This window comes from Numenius arquata, chromosome 2, assembly GCF_964106895.1.
Source record: "Numenius arquata chromosome 2, bNumArq3.hap1.1, whole genome shotgun sequence".
NCBI classification, from domain to species: Eukaryota; Metazoa; Chordata; class Aves; order Charadriiformes; family Scolopacidae; genus Numenius; species Numenius arquata.
In genome coordinates, this window is record NC_133577.1 from 119,341,771 (window position 1) to 119,359,829 (window position 18,059).

Consider the following 18,059-nt stretch of genomic DNA (forward strand, 5'->3'; position numbering starts at 1 on the left):
GACTGAGGCAAAAAAATTATTGAGAACTTCCGCCTTCTCTTCCTCCGTTGATACAAGTTCCCCATTGCTGCTCATTAGGGGGGGGTACATTTTCTTTAACCTTCCATTCTTAGATGGAGCATAAGTTGTTTGTATACAGTGTCCTAAAGTCCTTTTCATGAAAATACATTCACAAAAAGTCTTCAGCAAGTGTGAGGGAAAAGTATTCAATAACAAATCCATTCCTTTGCTTATATGTAAGCTTCATATTAAGGGATAGATGAAAAGGAGTCATCAGATATTTAGTGTTGACATCTATGCTGACAGTTACTCCTCTTCTAAATTCCTTCATTGCATCCATGTTCTCTCTCAGCTACCCCCTTCTTCAAATGCCTGTTCCCAAACTCTCACAGACTTTCCCTCCTTGTTCCCAGGATTTCCCTCTTTGTGTCCTGATCCTGATTCGAAAACCAGGTAATCTTATCCCTGAAACGGTGATCAGAAGAATTCCTAATAAAAGAATAAAAATAGATAAATGTAGGGGAATGGCCTTAGTGCCTGTGACTGATTCTGAATGGGAAACCTCGCAATACAATGCTCCACTCCAATGGGAGACAGAAAAACAGCACATCAGAAGCAGTGTTGAACCATGCAACTGAGGCAGAACAGCCAAGAACCGAGTCTAGAAAGATTTCAGCTAACCAGACAGACATGGCAACCTCACAGTGACCTGAAAAACTGTCTGGACTCTGTTTGTTCTGAATAGTCTTCCAGAAATCCACTCAGTTGCATCAACATCCAGCGTCTTTTGGGTTGGAATGTGTATCCTCATGGCATTGCCAGCTGTGACAAAGGACTATAGGTGGGAGGTGAGGTGGAATACCCTAGAGCATCTCAATAAGTACAGAATGCCTACATTTATTCAGGTTACTGAAGCTGACATCAATTATAACGGACACATAGACGCCTGCACCAAATTTAGACACTGACATGCAGACAACTAAATTTTGATGTGACAGTCTGTGAATTAGGAACTTAACACAGCTGCACAACTATAGGTCCAATACCAAGAGTGCTGTACTTTACATTACTCAGAGATCTGTGCTGGATTGGCGGATATGACATGGAATCTATGGGAGACTTCAGAGCTTCATTTGTCAGCCTGGACAATCTTGTGTCTCCCACTGACTCTGCCATTCCAGTAAAGATTTCTTGATACCTCAGGGTACCTCAGATGGTCCCGGATGTCTGTTAGTGAGCTTAGAGTCTCACTCCTCTTGATTTCTCTGCGGTTTGGGAGCACTGGACAAAAGTTCATCATAAAGCAACAAATAAGTTAATAAGAGACTGAGAGTGCCTGCTGGTTTTACCTGACTGCCTTTCTGTCATTATTAAATTACATTGTAGTAAGTTCAGAATTTCATATTTAATATGCATTAAGCTGTCAGCAGGGTTCTGAATTTTATTGATATGCCTTTGAAACCTCTTCTGTGACAATGGGAAGTGTCAGGAGCTCAGGTGTGTTAACTATAATTGGCTCATTTTCATACCACATGGCGGAATGATAAACACCCGATGGCAACATAATTAAAAGGTAATAGTGCCACTTGGCCACAGTGGTGGATGCTGGAATAAGCATGTTTATTTGATTCTTCGGATCCAGACATTATTCAAGGTAATAATTTCTTTCCAATTTCCTGCTCCTTCACACCAGCTTGACAGACCAGTTTATTCCTAGTTATAGGGATTCAGGTAGAACAGAAAGGTTGACAAACAGTGGCAGATGGTGAAAGAAAAGGCTAACAGTGGAACAAAAACTAATCACAAGATTCAAGTTCTACATGGTTGAGTCTTAGCTGTGAATGTATATTGTTTAGTGTAGGAAAGCGGAATATTCGGCAAGGGATGTCCAAGGAGTAACAAAACTGTGAAGAGAACAGTGAATTTCTAAACTCAGTTCCCTGGTTGAACTCCTTGATAATTCACTTTGCTTTGAGCTGCTGAAGATTTGATACTGTCCACACTGACATGCACCTAATAGAGATAAACCTCTTTACTTTCATGTTCACCCAGTCAGGAGGCAATTCTCAGTATTCAACTTACATATCAAGAAGAACAAACTGGAATTAGTAACAGCTTTGCAGCTATCTAAATTATAATGGTTAAAATGAGATGAAGTTCAGAAGATTTAGCATAAGACCATAGGAGCCTGAAAGAAAAAAAATGAGAGAGAAATAATGATTGATGGGCATGATACTATTGCAGTACAGAACACTGAAGAGTGTAAAGCATGATAAATCGATCAAGGTGATCTGGCTTGCAAAAAAGTGTTGAGAAATGTCACATTTTTTCTGAATTTCTGAAGGTTTGGAGATGAGCAATTAACATAAGGAAAGGCTGTGTCCTTAAGTCCAGTGAGAGAGGAACAGTATTGATGTGAATTTTATGATGTTTAGATTGTGTGCTAGTCACACATAGTCCTGTGCAGTACTTTAAAAAGTTAATGAACAGAACACTAAAAAATGATGCTGATAAAGGATCCTGACAAGATAGTTGGGAAGTGATAAGTATTAAATTAACGTATCACAAGGAAAAGCAAGAAAAATTGTGAATAGGTAATTTTTTTTCCCTGTGACAGGGCTCTCTCTCTTAGAGGAACATAAATTGATCTCAGACTGTTGAGATTTAGATGGCATGTCTAACATAACGGAAATAACCCCTCAATACTGAGAAAATTGGAACAGTACGTAAAAATGACAAGTTAAACAGAGATGGTGCTGACAACCGTGAAGCACCTTGTGCACCTCACAGCTGGCCTAAGCTTTAAAATTAGCATTTTAAAAAGATTTGTTAGGATACCTAGCTAGGATACCTCCATCTTTAAAATGAGAATTTACTGAATAAGAAAGCAAAATTGGATGTGCCTTTGGACCTGTGAAAGATCTTTTTCTTCCTCAGTATAACCATATATCTCAGTATGTCCATATGATCACAGTACAAAAACTAGGAATTTATGCTTGAAGACTGTAGCTGGCTGAAGGAATCCAAATGAACAGTAAAATTAACCAGTGATGGTCACAAAACTGGATGTGATAAATACCTTTTCCTTCCTGAAGGGTAAGTAAATAAAAAGACACTGGAGGTAGATCTGCATGCTCTTTACCCAGTCACCACACAGTTTTGCTGGTGCATAGTCCCAATCAGCTAGGATAGGAAATAGTTTGTCGGGGAATACACCCCTGGCTCTTTTTAGGGATTTGTTTTTAACTCTGATGAACTAATTTAAAAAATATAATTCCTGTCACAGGGATCAACAACAAAAGGTCTACTTCAGGAGAAGAGGAAGGAGAAGGTTGATTTAAATTAGAGCTTGTTAGTGCTCTTCAGACAAAGGGAGTTTTCATTGGTGAATGGTGATTTGCTAAAGCCATTTTTGTGAAAAGCAGCTGCATTTCCAGAATATATTGAACAGTTAATTGGAAAACAAAAACCACCACCATCTCTCAGATGAAATTTCTAGTTAAGTTCCAGATAAAATACCTAGCAACCATCTAATGTTTAGCAAGCACTAAATATTAGATGGTCCTGATAACATGGAACCTGAATTAATTTATCCTATTATAAACAGCCCTTTGTTTCTCATAACATAAGAAAGTTTTTGATCTATCAAGCAATTGGCAGTTGTAGACTAAGTTGCTCTATTTCTCAGTGGGTGTTCTCTTTGGTGAAATTTTTTAAAAGGTCTAGGACTCAATCTTGGGAGGAGGTGTTTGAAATTTAATAATATTTCATAGGCTAGAGGAAACCAATTACAATCCCATTCCAGTTTCAATAAAATCATACATCCAGCTACTCAGAATTTAAGAATTCAGAAATTATTGCAGCAATTTGAAAATACTAGCAAATATACAACAGAAAGCAAACAAAAAAGTCTTCAGATCTTCCATGGAACAGCTTTTTCATGAGGAATGTTCTGAAAGTTGGGTAACTATTCTGCTATACAAAGACAGACCCTAAATAGGAGACATGCTGAACATCTTTAATCTGGTAAAGATTATTTACTATTAATGAGAACTGGAAAAAACAGTGTGCAAGTTGCTGTCACATATTAATGAATAAAAGTGGGTACCTCTGTGCACAAACACAAGAAATTAATTTTTAATCATCCGTTTCCTAGTATGAATGAGTTAGAGTGCAACTGAATTGCAACTTCTACACCAGCACTTTGAAATAGATGCATTTTGATTTAATGACAAAAATACATATCCTGTTACACTGCAGTTCTTTATCTCTCAGACAACATGGGGGGGAGCAGAAAAAAAGCTTGTGAATACTTCAGAATTAATACTCACTCTCTAGAAACTGGGTTTAATCCTCCACATGCAAAATTTCAGAAGCATTTATTTTTCTTTCCTGAATTTGTTTGGTTTAATTTGCAACATTATTTTCAATGCAGAATTAAAAAAAAGTTTTCTTATTTGTTATATTGCCTTCCAAATCACTACTTATTTTTATATCCACTATTCTTTGAGATTTGTGTATATTTCCAAATATAACCTTTGTTGTTTTAAATAGCAGAAGGGGAAATTTTGGAAAAGTAGTAATAGTAAATTTCCATTTAGGGTTCTTTTTCTGACTTCATAATTGCAACAATGCATATTATCTTTGTGTTTATCACCCCGAATTGTAAAATTGGTGTAAACTACTTTCCCCTTTTTAAAAAAAATTCTGAAATCCCTAGAATTTCAGTGTAACTTTTTCTCTTAATTATTAACTCTTATTTAAATAGCCACAGAAATGATGTCAGAGTTAGTGCTCCAAAGGAGAAGCATCATCACTCCTTAGTTCCAGCATTCAAGACTTTGATCTGCAACGTGCAGAATATGCTAACCTGGGATGCTGGCAGAAGAAATTGCTTTTTATTTTGTGGCTACGTAGCAGATTTTGTTTAGGCGTTTCCTTCCTGCCTGCGATGGAATCCCAGGTTAACTAAAGATTTAAGCTAGATCTGCCTAGACTCCACCTTACAGACAGCTCTAAAGGCTCTCCAAAATAAATCAAAACCCAAACCACCAGGCTCCATTATAATAAAATTAAAATAAGTAACTTTTTCAAATAGAGAGAATGTAAAATTGGAATAATCATTTATTAGAATATAATAATAGAAGCAAATATAGAAAAAATATAGAATCAAAAGTGGTTTCTGAACAGCTTGCCCTGCTCACTATTTCCCTACATTACAGGTTCTCGTTTCCAGTCAAATCAATGACTTCTTGAGTTAAAACAAGCTCTTTACAGTCCCTGCCAGTCCCCAGAAGATTTTGATCCCGTTCCCTCTGAGGCCTATGTGTCTGCTCCCTGCTGCTCTCAGCAGGTTTCTAGGTTTGGCTGCAGATCTCCAGCTCTCTGCCCTGACTCCTCTTCCACCTGCTCAGATCCCACTGCCATTGGAAATGTCTCTCCATGAGGAGGCCCTAAGGGAGGAGTAGTCTGTCTTCACTGCAGGAGGACCTGCCTGACCCAGGAACTTCTCCAGAGTAAGGAAGGTAGCACACACACTTGGAAGAAACCAAATAGATGCTTTCCATCAGACTGCTATTATCTACTTGACACAGAGGATGGTTGCAGCTGTTTTAAGTAAATAGGCCCTCATGATAACCATAAATGTCCTTCAAGCAGTTTTATAGATAGTAGACTCTGGTATCCAGAGTGTTGTAGGTCAGGGGCTGTGCTACCGTGCTTCCTTTCTGCTGAAATAATGGATCACCCTACAACATGACTTCTTAGAGAACTGTTTACATGATTCAAACCATCTTTTCTGAATCCCTAATTCTTCACTATCTAGTTTCTATCCTTTCAGCTCTGCTTTAGACCACTTTTCCCAAGCCAGGTCCTTTTCTTCCATTTCTACAAGCTTTTAATGAACAACTGCTTGTAAGATTCCTCACAGGAAATAAATTCTGAAATTATATGCTTAATTGTTTTACAGGAATTGGGTATTAAGGAAGCATCTTTCCATCTACCTTGCACATGGACAACTGAATCAGTGATTACTTTTGCTCATGAAGAACTGTATGGAAAATTCTAGAGAAATCCCACATTTCAGGTCATTAATAATAGAAACTTCAGTTAAAGATAAGACTCCTGCAAGAGGCTGGAAGTGTCATGTAATAACTTTGAAGTAAATATGGAAAATAAAAAAAAAGATGGAAAAACAAATACGAACTGAAGAAGCAGGGGAAAACGATCTGGAGCAGAATCTCATTGATTTTGTCAACATTCATAATAAATGCAATAAAATAGTTTACCAGTGGCATCTTACAAAGAAAAATATATAAACAATAAGTTTTATTTTAAGAAATTGTGCTGAATTTGCCTTTTTCATTGGGATGTTATGCTCAGCTGATTATTCATAATGATTCAAAAGCACTTTGGCAGGTTTGGGCTGCATTCTTTGCTCTGTGTTTCAGGAATTAATTTATACAGACTGCATGAAAGTGCTTCCTGTTTGCTGATGTTTAATTTATTAAGTATTACACAGTGGTCTTTATCAGTAATGTGTCATCTCTCCAATGACGTGGACCAATCTCTCTGCCATCTGCAAACTTTATCAGTACTGATTTTACGTTTTCTACAGGATCTTCATAAAAAGTGTAAAATAGTCAAAAGCCAAGAACTTATCCTAGAGGAAGCTCATTAAAAATAGATTCTCTCACTGATTTCCTACTTACAATTATGTTAAAAGATCAGTCAGTTTTTACACTGAATTTTTCAATTCAGTGTAAGCCATACTAATTTTACTTCTTTCCATTTTAAAATAAGGAGTGGGACTGTCGCATGTAAAGCCTTACAAAATTTCATCATATAAAAACAATTAAATTTTATAATCAAACTTGTAATATTAATAAAGATATTAATATATATTTAATCAGAAATAATTTTTGTTTCTGCAAGACCACATTTATGACTTCCCTTTTATTAAAAAAACCCAACAGATTACTTTCTATGGTAGCATAAATGGGATTCCAGATTTAGCTATAGTGTGTGAGAAAGATGCCAACCTTTGTGGTAATAAAGGTCGGGGTTTTTTTGTACCTTCAATTGTTCTATGCTTGCCTCTGGTGTTTGGGCAGGACTCATCTCACACACCCTTGTCTGTCTGGCTGGTCAGCTAAGCTAAGGTCCCCAGCCAGACTTCCCTGTAATCATTGGAGCATGATGGGCAAACTCGAAGAACAAACTGCTTAGGCAATGACTGAATAAAATGACATGTCATCCTCTTCAGGTGCCTATTTTCCACCACTGATTGCAGGGGTAACTATTTTGACCAGTGTAGGCTAGAAATCTAACTTTTTTACAGTTAAATTGGGATGTATCTCACCAAATGTGAGTAGAAATTTAAATAGAAAACTTTGGTAAGTGAATTTTTAAAATCAACAGGGAAGAATAGACTCTTTACAACACTATTCATTTAACCTACTTTAGATGTTTACAGTAGCTGAATGGCACCTTAGGGGTGCCTGTTCTCCCCATCATACTGGGATCCCTGCTTGCTGCCCAGCTCAAATGAGGAAGGATGCCCTGTAGCTGTCTACAAAGGATCCCTGATAACAGCTGAGATGAACATGGCTGCATGTGTTGCAAGGCAAGCCTGGGAAGATAGGCCAAAGTATGTAGCATGTAAAACAGTTTCAGCTTCTTTGCCTTTAAGGACCTGTAAAAATGTATATTCACAATTAATTATCATGAGATGTCTGTTTAAAAAGGGCCACTTTGACTGAAAATATATATATCTGGTTCTTCTTTTAGAACAATGCACCCAAAAGTGCTTCTGTTAGAGCTGGATAAAGTTGAAAGTTTGGTATACAATGAACAAGTTACAAGATAAACCTCTTGCTTAATTAAGATTAACCTTAGTAGAAATAATTGTAGTTGATGTCCATATAGTGAATGTTAGCTGGATCAGACTATCTAGGTGTTTCTATTATAGAGCCAACCCCATAAGCCATTGATATCTGTCGGGAAAGCTACATAATAAAGAAACAAAAACTGCATTAATTTTCAATTATAGTGTGAGAATAATTTGCTGTGTATGTAATCTCAATGAACACAACTGGCAAGCTGAAATCAAAAAGCATGTCTTCATTCTTTCTGTTTGCATTGATTTCTAGAGAACTTTCATATATAAAGAAATAAGTATTTGTTTTATATAAATATATATTTTCAATATGGTGTAATAAGGACAGAAGATTAAATAGTTTCTCTTTATCTCTGAGAAGTACTGTGGAAGAAGTTTAAAATTATCCAGATGGTGACTTATTACATTCAGTCAGAGACCCTCTTTTAGCACCTTGGGCCCCCAAACATCAGAAAGATGGAGAACCATACAATAACATAAATGTTTAGATTGGAAGGGACAGTTGGAGATCATCTAGTTCAAACTCCTGCTCAAAGCAAGGCTAAGTTCAAAGACTGGGCTGACATTCATGAATGACAGCTTCTCTGAATTGCTCAAATGAAGGAAAATGGAGCCAGAATGACAAGCATACAGACCAAGAAAGGATCTGTATGGAAAAGGTAAAGGATGGAAAAAGGATGGAAAGGTAAAGGATGGAAAAAGGTAAAGGATGGAAAAAGCTAGTGAAGAAGGGCAGAAATTGGATGGAGATGAATGTCTTTGGCTCTACCACATTTGTTAGTCACTCACTGGCCACAGATCCAAGCCCCATGGACTTTTGTATTCCCCAGACTTCTCTCTGGACTGATCTAGGACCTCCCATTTATGTAACTGTCCTTCATTTTGGTTACACAGTTGAATTACTCTGCCAGAATCTTTCCATGTTCTTTTAGTAATTCCTGATACTTGTTCTTGAGAACATTACATGTTAAATAGCGTGAGGCTGAAGAGCTATGCAAAAGAGCAGCTAGATCTTCTGATGCACTATCCCACTAGGATCATATTTACAAAATAAAAAGGAACAAGTTTCTCCACTGGTCATTCCTTTTATTTTCCTTAAGGAACAGATAAGGGTGTCTTCTGCACTACTTGAGAGATATGATAATGTTATGCTGCAGCAGAGACACTGCTTTGGCCCCAGATGCCTAAAATAATCACATTTATTGAGAACAAGCAGTTCAAAATACAGAAATTATTTCACATGGATAGATGTTGTCTTTGTACTGGCAAATGTATTTAGTTAAGCTATTAAAATATATGCAGATAATACTGCGGTATTTCCCATAATCAGCAAACATTTTCTCTGATGCTAACTAATCCCTGAGGTATTACTTAATGATTTTTTTTTATTCTTTAAGAAAAACTGTATTATTGTTATTGCTATCATCATCATCATCACTTATCCTTTTAAAATATTAGCAAACTTTCTGCTAGGGAAAAAAACAACTCATTGTGGAAATGAAAATTAATTGATAAATGAATTTAAAGATGATTAAAATATTTTCTCATTCAGAGGTTTTAAGTCTGTTCTTTAATTCATGCATACAGAGGTTTTTTATAATTATCATAGGATCTTTAGAAGTTCTCTATCTAGAACACATGAAATGCAATAAAAAATGCTTACATTAGAGAAAAAAATATTCTAAAAAGTCCATTAAATATAATTTGTACCTATCTGAAATATACACAAAAATAAGGTGACCCTAGGAATGTGTGCACAGAAAGCTTGCCTTCTTTAAGCTCATGGTAATAAAAGATACAAAATAATAATAAAAAATGTCTAGATTTTTCTCGTTTATCAAACAGGAAAACTGCACAGTATGTTTCTTACACACTGAAATACTGTTCCAAGTCATGACAAATATGGCTTTGGAAAGCAATTTATTTCTTTTAGAAATCTGTTTTGACCCACTTGGGAGTCAACTTGCAGTGTTTGTGCCTGACAGCTTTGGCTTCCATGTCCTTTTTTATACTGTAATCTGAAGGTGACACAGCAAAGGTGTATGTACCCTGGTGTTGCTTTTGATTGTGTTTGAATTATGAGTCACCTAAAGGCTTCCTGAGAAGGGCAGTGTTGTATTTAATAAATGTATGCTCTTGGTTTATAAAAAAATAAAAAAAATTGAGCATTACTCATAGAGGGCAAGTGTAGCCATTGTTAAAGCCTTCCTTCCCTTTTTAAGAATGTAAAAGAAAATTGCCTAAAGAATTGTACAGGGATAAATACCTTATCTAGAAGACTACTTTAGTTTCTGCATTTTTACTGGATAGGCAAACGGTAGGAGCCAAGAGAGTTTTGTAGCTTTTGTAAGTGGTTTGGGAAGTGCCTGAAAATCACATCTTCCCATCTTCCCAGTGCTGTGTCTCGTGTCTGTAGCACAATAGATAATGTACTCACTTGTTTCATAGTGTATTAGCTTACTTTATTACTATAAAATATTGCACTATATTACAAATCACCACGTCACAACATCTACACAATGTACTTTGACAACAGATTTGGAAACCCAACAAATGTTGTTTAATAGGACATTACATTATACTGAACCAACAGAAACATTATTCAACACATTTAGACTAAACTTTAGACATGCCTCAGTACACAAGCACAGGTTGTATGGTACTTTTCTTAGAGTCCAGCTCTGTAGGTCTCCCTCCTTAGGTTGAGATCTCCCAGATCTCCTCTGAGGAAGGCTAGATTCACTCAGAGCCTAGACTATGGGCAATTACGAAAAAAACCAAGTTGCTTCATGCCCCAGTATTGCAGTAGGTCCTCCCATGTACCACGCTTGGGAGGTATTTGGCTTCAAAAGATGCCATTTTGCACTGAGATACACAGTCCAAGATAACCTGGTTAGTTTTCTGATAAAACTGCTTGCAAGAACAGAGGAGAAACTTCTCTGGCTTGGCCAGATTCCAGTGTAGGCAAGCCAAAAACTCTGTTTTCTCAAGCAAACTGTTCTTCGATTAGTATTAATTCATTCAGTAATATTGGTAAGACTGAAATCAAGCTGCAGTGCTGTCAGCAGAGCTCTTGGGTTCGAGCAGTGACGAGGGCTGCAGCCACCAGAGACAAACGTGCCCTGCACTCCTCAATAGAGACAAGTATCTGCCTGTCCTGAAGGTAGAGTTCCTGCAGCCCTGCACAAAGCCTAGGTGTGTGGCAAGTCTCTGTGTAGACTTAACAATGATAACATCTGACTGCTTACTGTATGTAGCCTCATCTTGGGCATAAGAATTTAATGGCAAAATAGCCACTGGAGCAATGGTAGTTACTTCTTTATGACATGCAAGGATGAGAATCTATGTCTACACACTTGTATTTCTGTTTGCTAATAGGTCTTCTAGAGGGACCTGTTTCTCCAGTGTGCAAACTCCTCTTAATATCAACAAGAGTCAGGCACACACATCCCTAGGAGAAGTGTCCCCATAAGTTTTAATACAAGCACTGTTCAGATTTAATACAGACCATATAAGCCTACATTAGAAAACAGTTTCACCAACAATAAAAGTACTTTTGAAACAAAATGCTTGCTAATAGTCATTAAAAACCTTCTATGCAATATATGTAAAAAAGATTTATCTAATGCTTTGCAAAATTATCCACAAACATACCACACATTGCACAAACATTAATAAGAAAGAAGCAGCAAACCCATAACACTACCACTTTGAAACGCAATGCAATTAATACTACTTCCATTAATACAGTGTAATAGCTACTAACTATTATTGATGTCTATTTTTTCAGGAATCCATATTCATTAAGGAGGTCTATGGTTTCTTTTTCTTTTATTCAGAAATATGGAAGCAATTGCACACTGTTTCACTGCTAATCAGAGCTATACAAGAAAAGATATGAAAGTCTCATTAGTGTGAATTTTAGGATAACTGGTCTTCTGCCATGACTCCCTCGGTTCAAATTTGTCATTTCCCGTGCTACTGAAAGGTTATCATTTCTCTTACTAACAAGATTTAGATTGAATCTCTTCAAAAACTAGGCTATCTGTGTAACTTATTTTTTAGTTTACCTGCTATAACATGTAAAATATTTATTAAAATAAATTTCATACCATATGATTACAACAAGAAACTTAAAAATATTTCAAGTTAATCCAAAGTATAAAACAGTCTCAATGTGTAGGACAAAAAAGATGTAAATAATTTGAAGGGTAGTAGGAGATGATATATCTCACAGCTAAAAATACGATACCCTGTAAGGTGAGACATGCCTTGTAAAAATGAATCTAGAAATCAGTGCTTCCAGGAGTTATGTTAATAGAACAGCAGTATTTCTTGCATGGTAACAGTATTTTCTAAAAGCCTTTCAGAGATTTTATTTCTGGAATTAACACAGGAAAGACAACTGCGCCTCTCACAAGGCTGTTATGAAACTATCTTGCCCAAAGTATTGATTTCTATGTAGGAAAGGTAGGGAGGGACAAGTGGCCAAAGCTGGGAGTGGGGAAAAGGGCAACATGACATCTAACAGCAAAGTCAATGAAGTGGACAATGTAGCATGACTCACAATATTTTTGATCATTAAATATTTTTGGCATGACTAGCTAAGAACAGCAACAAAAATGAGAAAAAAAATGAAACAACTCAAAAGCCAGCATGAGAAGGATACATTTACAGAAAACTCATGCTGAGGAAACTGTTGAGTTTATGATGTCATGTAAAAGCTCATAATTTTGAGATGGAAAGGAAAAAGGTCAGCTATGGACCTTTGTTTTCCACCAGTTTTAAAGCACAGACCTAGGAACAACACAGAACTTCACAGAGGGATGGCAAGGTAAAATGATATGGTAAATCGGAAAGAGAAATTTGAAAGAGGATGTTTTAGCAGCATGTTAGACAGAAGAAATTTATGTCATTGACTTCTAGGTATCAATGGTTCACACGGTTCACTTCTAATGGGTCACTGGTTCACTACTAGGTTCATGTGTACATTTCCTTTGTGGGATCAAATGACCCTTAAACTCACAAAGAAGAGATATATGTGTCATTTAAGAATACAGCAGAGCTAAAAATGCAGATGTTGACAAATGAATCTAAGTTCCTCTCAACATCAGAATATTCTCAAGAAATGGGAGAAAAGGGATCAGGAGTAAATATACAGTTGGAATAACTGTCTGGAGAGGAGGAAATATAGCAGGAAGCAGGAGAGCTATCAGACCTTGTATCTCCCAATATCTCGTCAGAGACAACAGAAAGAAGCATACCTTCAGGAACAAATTAAGGATGAACAGACTGCTATTAATTTAGAGTACCCATAAGAAGCAATTAAACCAAGACTGGGTTCCTTTAGGAAACAACTAGAAGGAAAAAAATCACCAGTGACTCAGGAATGTAAAAGAGTAAAGACTGTCGGATGATAGAAAACCTCCACAAGTCCCAAATCAAAAACCTACACCGTCCTTCTAACAATTTCATTTCTTCAAACCCACAGTACTGTTGACTAGAAAGTCCTGAATTGGGGATGAGCAAGCCATGAGACAAAGGGTCTCCAGTTTGCACCAGGTACTCTCTTAATATTTTGAATGAAGAACTGCAGAAGCAGAGTCAAAGCTCTAGAGACCTCAGTGGTGGGCTGAGGTTGTGGAACCAGGAGATCAGAACTGCCTGGGCCAGACTAGTGTTGGCAGGATGATGGTGCTGCCTGCAGCTTTACCTTGTGCAACCTTCCCAAGGGAGGGGACAACTTGGAGAAAAAGAAGTATAAGCTTTCCTGACCATAGGAATTGAAAGACATCTTATAGCAAGCCTGGACAAAAAGCCTTATAGCAGCCTCATCCCTGCAGTAGAGAGGTAAATCTGAGATCAGTCCATGGAAAGGGCACCAAGGATGTAGTTAGTATCCCTTCTATTGAAGTCTGGTCCTTTTGAGGGGCTAGGTTTATTCACCAGAATACGCAGAGATTTTTTTTGTGAAATTTCCGGATGTTTTGGAAATTGCAGGCACTTCATGTGATGTACTGGTATCTGTTAGCACTCTTAAGGAGTTAAAAATTTCTACCAGGGTTTGTACAAAATCTGAGAAAGATACCAGGAGACCCTTTTATTCTCACAGTTTACATCTACATCGTTAAATTCTCCCTCCTCCTCTTGACTATTTGCGCATTGTGTGTGGCTCACACTATCTCCCATATTGTGCCAGGGTGAAACTGGCTGCTGGCTTATTCCAGTCCCATGCCTGGAGTGAGCTAACAACTATCCTCTATGGACAGTACATCAGTTCTCTGGGTCTGTTTTGTACTAACAGTCTCAGTTTCTCAGAGCTTATTTGGATTCCACCATTATGAAATCGCCATCTGATGTAGGAACTTTGTCAGGCTCCCAATTTTTGCATTTATTTTTAATGTTTAACTCACAGCACTTGTTTAGGAGTTGCGACGAATCAGTCCTGCGTTGTCTTCAGATTTCCTTAACAACAGTATTTCAGACATAGTCTCGATGGATCTGCATTTGAATGTGTTAGTTCTTTTTTAGATGGGAACATTTTTGGGGCTGGGCTGCTGTCTGTAGGTTTATATATTTCAAAGACACTTTCCAAAAGAGATGGCATATGTCAGGTATTTGGATAGCTCATTCAGTAGAACATGCCAAAACTAATTTTTAATGTCCTAATTAGCGAATATTTTGCTCTACGTAAATTTAGTACATGCCGCTTCAACCACTTAAAGCTGTTTTTCAGTAGTTCTGGACTAATGCAGAATTTCTGCTCTATCTACTTTCAGAAAGACTGATTTTTGAGGGCTCTTCCACACTATTTCAGCAGCCTATAGTCGACGCAGACTGCTGCACAAGCTGAGGGTGAAGTGTGAAGGCTGAAATAAAGCTGGAAAGGAGTAAATCTGTTTGGGTAACAAACAATTTCATATCTTTTTCTTACCTTCCTTGTTTCTGCTCGTTTTTTTGGCAACACTTTTCCACCATCTTCTCCTTGCATTTTATTTTTTTCAGTATGAACACTTCTGTCAGCTTATAGTAAACAATGGAAACTATATGGCTGGTCAGCAAAGAAATTGTACTAAGCAGAGCATCTGTGTTTAGCAAAGAACCTGACTAATAAACAGAAAGAAAATTGTAAGATCTCTAGCCATAGAGTTGTTGTCTAAACAAGGGCTGTTTAGCATTTTCTTAGATATACAATGATATTACTTCCATGATTATTTTTTTTTTAACATGCACGCAAATTACTACTTCTGCTTTAGAAACTTTAAAATGCGTACACTTTCACGAAACTTTAAAATGCTGGGTAATACCCCGTGACAAGTCTCTGTTTGGCATTGGTTCAGATAGTCTTCTTTAGTGGCCTCTTTAAATTTGGGTACTGCTAGTCTCTCCAACCTTTTGAAACATGCAGACCTTTCCTTCCCCTGCATACTCTGGCTGCTGACTTCCTAAGCTTAAGGGACAATGGCTTTTTAAATGCTGTTGCATGCATACTATATCCATAGGAGAGAGTATATTTTCCTGTAGAAGATGATTTTTTTTCCTGCAGTGAGAATATATATCAGCCAATGTTGATCTCTCTTGTCTGCAATGCAGATAAGATTGCTCGATGAAAGAGGGGAATTAAGTCACTTACAAAAAATGGATTTGTCACAGTGAACTATGCAGTCAGGCCATATTCCTATCAGAGACAGAATACATTACAAGGCAACACACAACCTTATGCAAAACACAGTCTTCCTCTTCCACAGACAGGAATAATACTTTGGTCTTAATCTTAAAAATGAGATGCTAAAGACAGGATGCATAGGGTAATGATGGAAAAGGATGATATTAATTCAAATGTCATTACACATTAAAGATAATAAAATAAAAATTGGATCCGTGAGTAACAAAAAAGGATGCCTTGCTTCACCAGTGTCACAGACTAAATATTTTAGAATCATAGAAGGTTTCTCTAAGTTTTGTTTTGTATTCAGATTATCTCACATGACCAAATCTTATCATCTGTTTCTTATTCATAATGTGTGGGATAGGCACATACATCTGAAGCAGTCATCCTCAATTCCCTTTATAGTAAGTCAAGCAGAATATATATTTTTAGGGTACACCTGAATTATTTGAAACATCTACATTGGAATGAAATAAATTGCACCCTAATAAGGCCTATTTCTGCCCAGGGACTATAACAGGAGACCTGATGACTAGCATAGATATGATTACCTGCATTATAGATGTATACATGGTCACATGGATTCCCTTTTCCTATGAATTTATGAAAAAAAACCCAACAGGTTGTCCCCTTAAAACAGTTCTCATATTTCCATTAAGCTATGATTTAGCCTTCTCAGGTAGAATAGGTTTGTCTCATACACTTCTTTTGAATCACTCAAACAAATGAGCCTTTTCTTTAATTTCAGAGTCCTTGCATTAAGGTATTTTCCTTATTTCTGATGCACAGAAATTTCTGATAGTAAACTTTCATTTCTTCTGTATCATCCCATTATGTTTATTTACTCTGTAGTACTTCCAAACAGTTGTTTTAATCTTAGTCATTGTTTTACCATGAACAAAACATGCTCTTGTTCCCTTCTCTGCATTCTCTAAAGCAACCGACCACTCCTGCCCCAGCAACAGAGGGATAAGACTCAGGAACATGTTACTGCATTTGGACCTAGTATTTTGTCTCAGCTGAGCTAGGGTAACTATCTGTACCTCCATGCTTGGCCTGGCAGAAGACAAGATGGTGTAAATCTTTACTGCTTTTATTGAGGGTTGAGCTCAGAGCAGCATCTCCTATCTATCTGCCACAGCAATGAGTAGAAAATAGCCACAGCTTAGTTAATGTACCAGAACTTGTTCAACTATCATGTTGATCAACTTGTTTTGATCATGAATCGATGCTCTAAGAAGAAATTCTCTTGAGAGAGAGGAATTACCCTCATGGGCTTGAGTATGTTGCTGCTTCAGGGTTTTTTTCTACTGTCCTGCACTGATTGCTGAAATATCTATTTTCCTGTCTATTATTACTCAGGCTTGTTCAGCATACTGGATTTCACACTCCACTTCTCTCTGAAGATTGGTGTTCTGAATTGTTTTCCTCTAGAGGGGGATTAGCTTGCATTTTTCAAAATAAAATCCCATCTTTTGGGGTTACATTAACCCTTCTAATCCCCTTTATACTCTTTTTTTTTTTTTGCTATGCAATTCTCCCTGATTTGTCAGCATCTTCAGAAAAAAATGTTGCTTACTCCACTGTTCTAGATTCTTAATGGATGTTAAATAAAACCAGATTTAATACCAACTAATATAGCACCTCTGCAACAATTAACTTTCTCCAAGTTCATATACTATAGTGACATCTTTGGCCTTTACTTATCACTCAATTAGGCTTCATTCCAAAGAAATGTCAGATTCTGTCTTTTATAAATCATTCTTTCAAATATAGATATAAAAAAATACTTTATTGACTATGTAAATCTGCAGATATTTAGAACACCTTATGTTTATTATTTCTGCAATTTGATAAAATATTAGTATATTCCTTGTTCTAATGATTTGGCTTACGCAAACACTAAAGGTTCACTTTCCAACCTCTACTCTTCAGAAGGAAAGTAATTGGCTTTTCTGTATAGAACCCTTTTTTCTTTTGAAGCACAAAGTAATGTACATTCAGTGACATAAGAATGCTTTTAGAGGAATGAAGATCTTTAATTAAAGAAATTCAATCATTACTCACTTCAGGTAATAATAAATTGTGACTCATCTCAAGATGCTCATCTGAAACTACTGAAGAAAATTTGTTTGGCTAAGATATTAAAAGCTATGAAATTACTGTCAAGGTATTGCAACTTCTTCTGTTGTTATGCTTCCTTACAGATAAGTCTTGACTCTCCCCTTCCAGTGGTGTATATTCAAGCTTACTGTGTCAGACTGGTTAGAAAAAATCAGTTGCTAGAAGTTATTTTTTTAAAACAGAGCAAAATATGCTATGGATCTTTGTGATCAAGAAAGAAACAAACCAACTACTGCACAATAGTTTTACAATGAAGGAAAAGGAGGCAAAATGGCTTATCAAAACCAGTAACCTTGTAAAGGGATAACAGATTGCTCTGATTTTGATCTACCTTAATGAGTTGATTTATTCAATTACACCTAAAGCTTG

At 36.8% G+C, this 18,059-nt stretch overlaps 1 protein-coding gene across 2 annotated transcripts in view; it reads right to left on the reverse strand.

The window, feature by feature from the left end:
• MAGI2 (membrane associated guanylate kinase, WW and PDZ domain containing 2) overlaps window positions 1–18,059 on the reverse strand; it is a 760,760-nt gene that overhangs the window by 101,116 nt on the left and 641,585 nt on the right. The window lies entirely within an intron of this gene.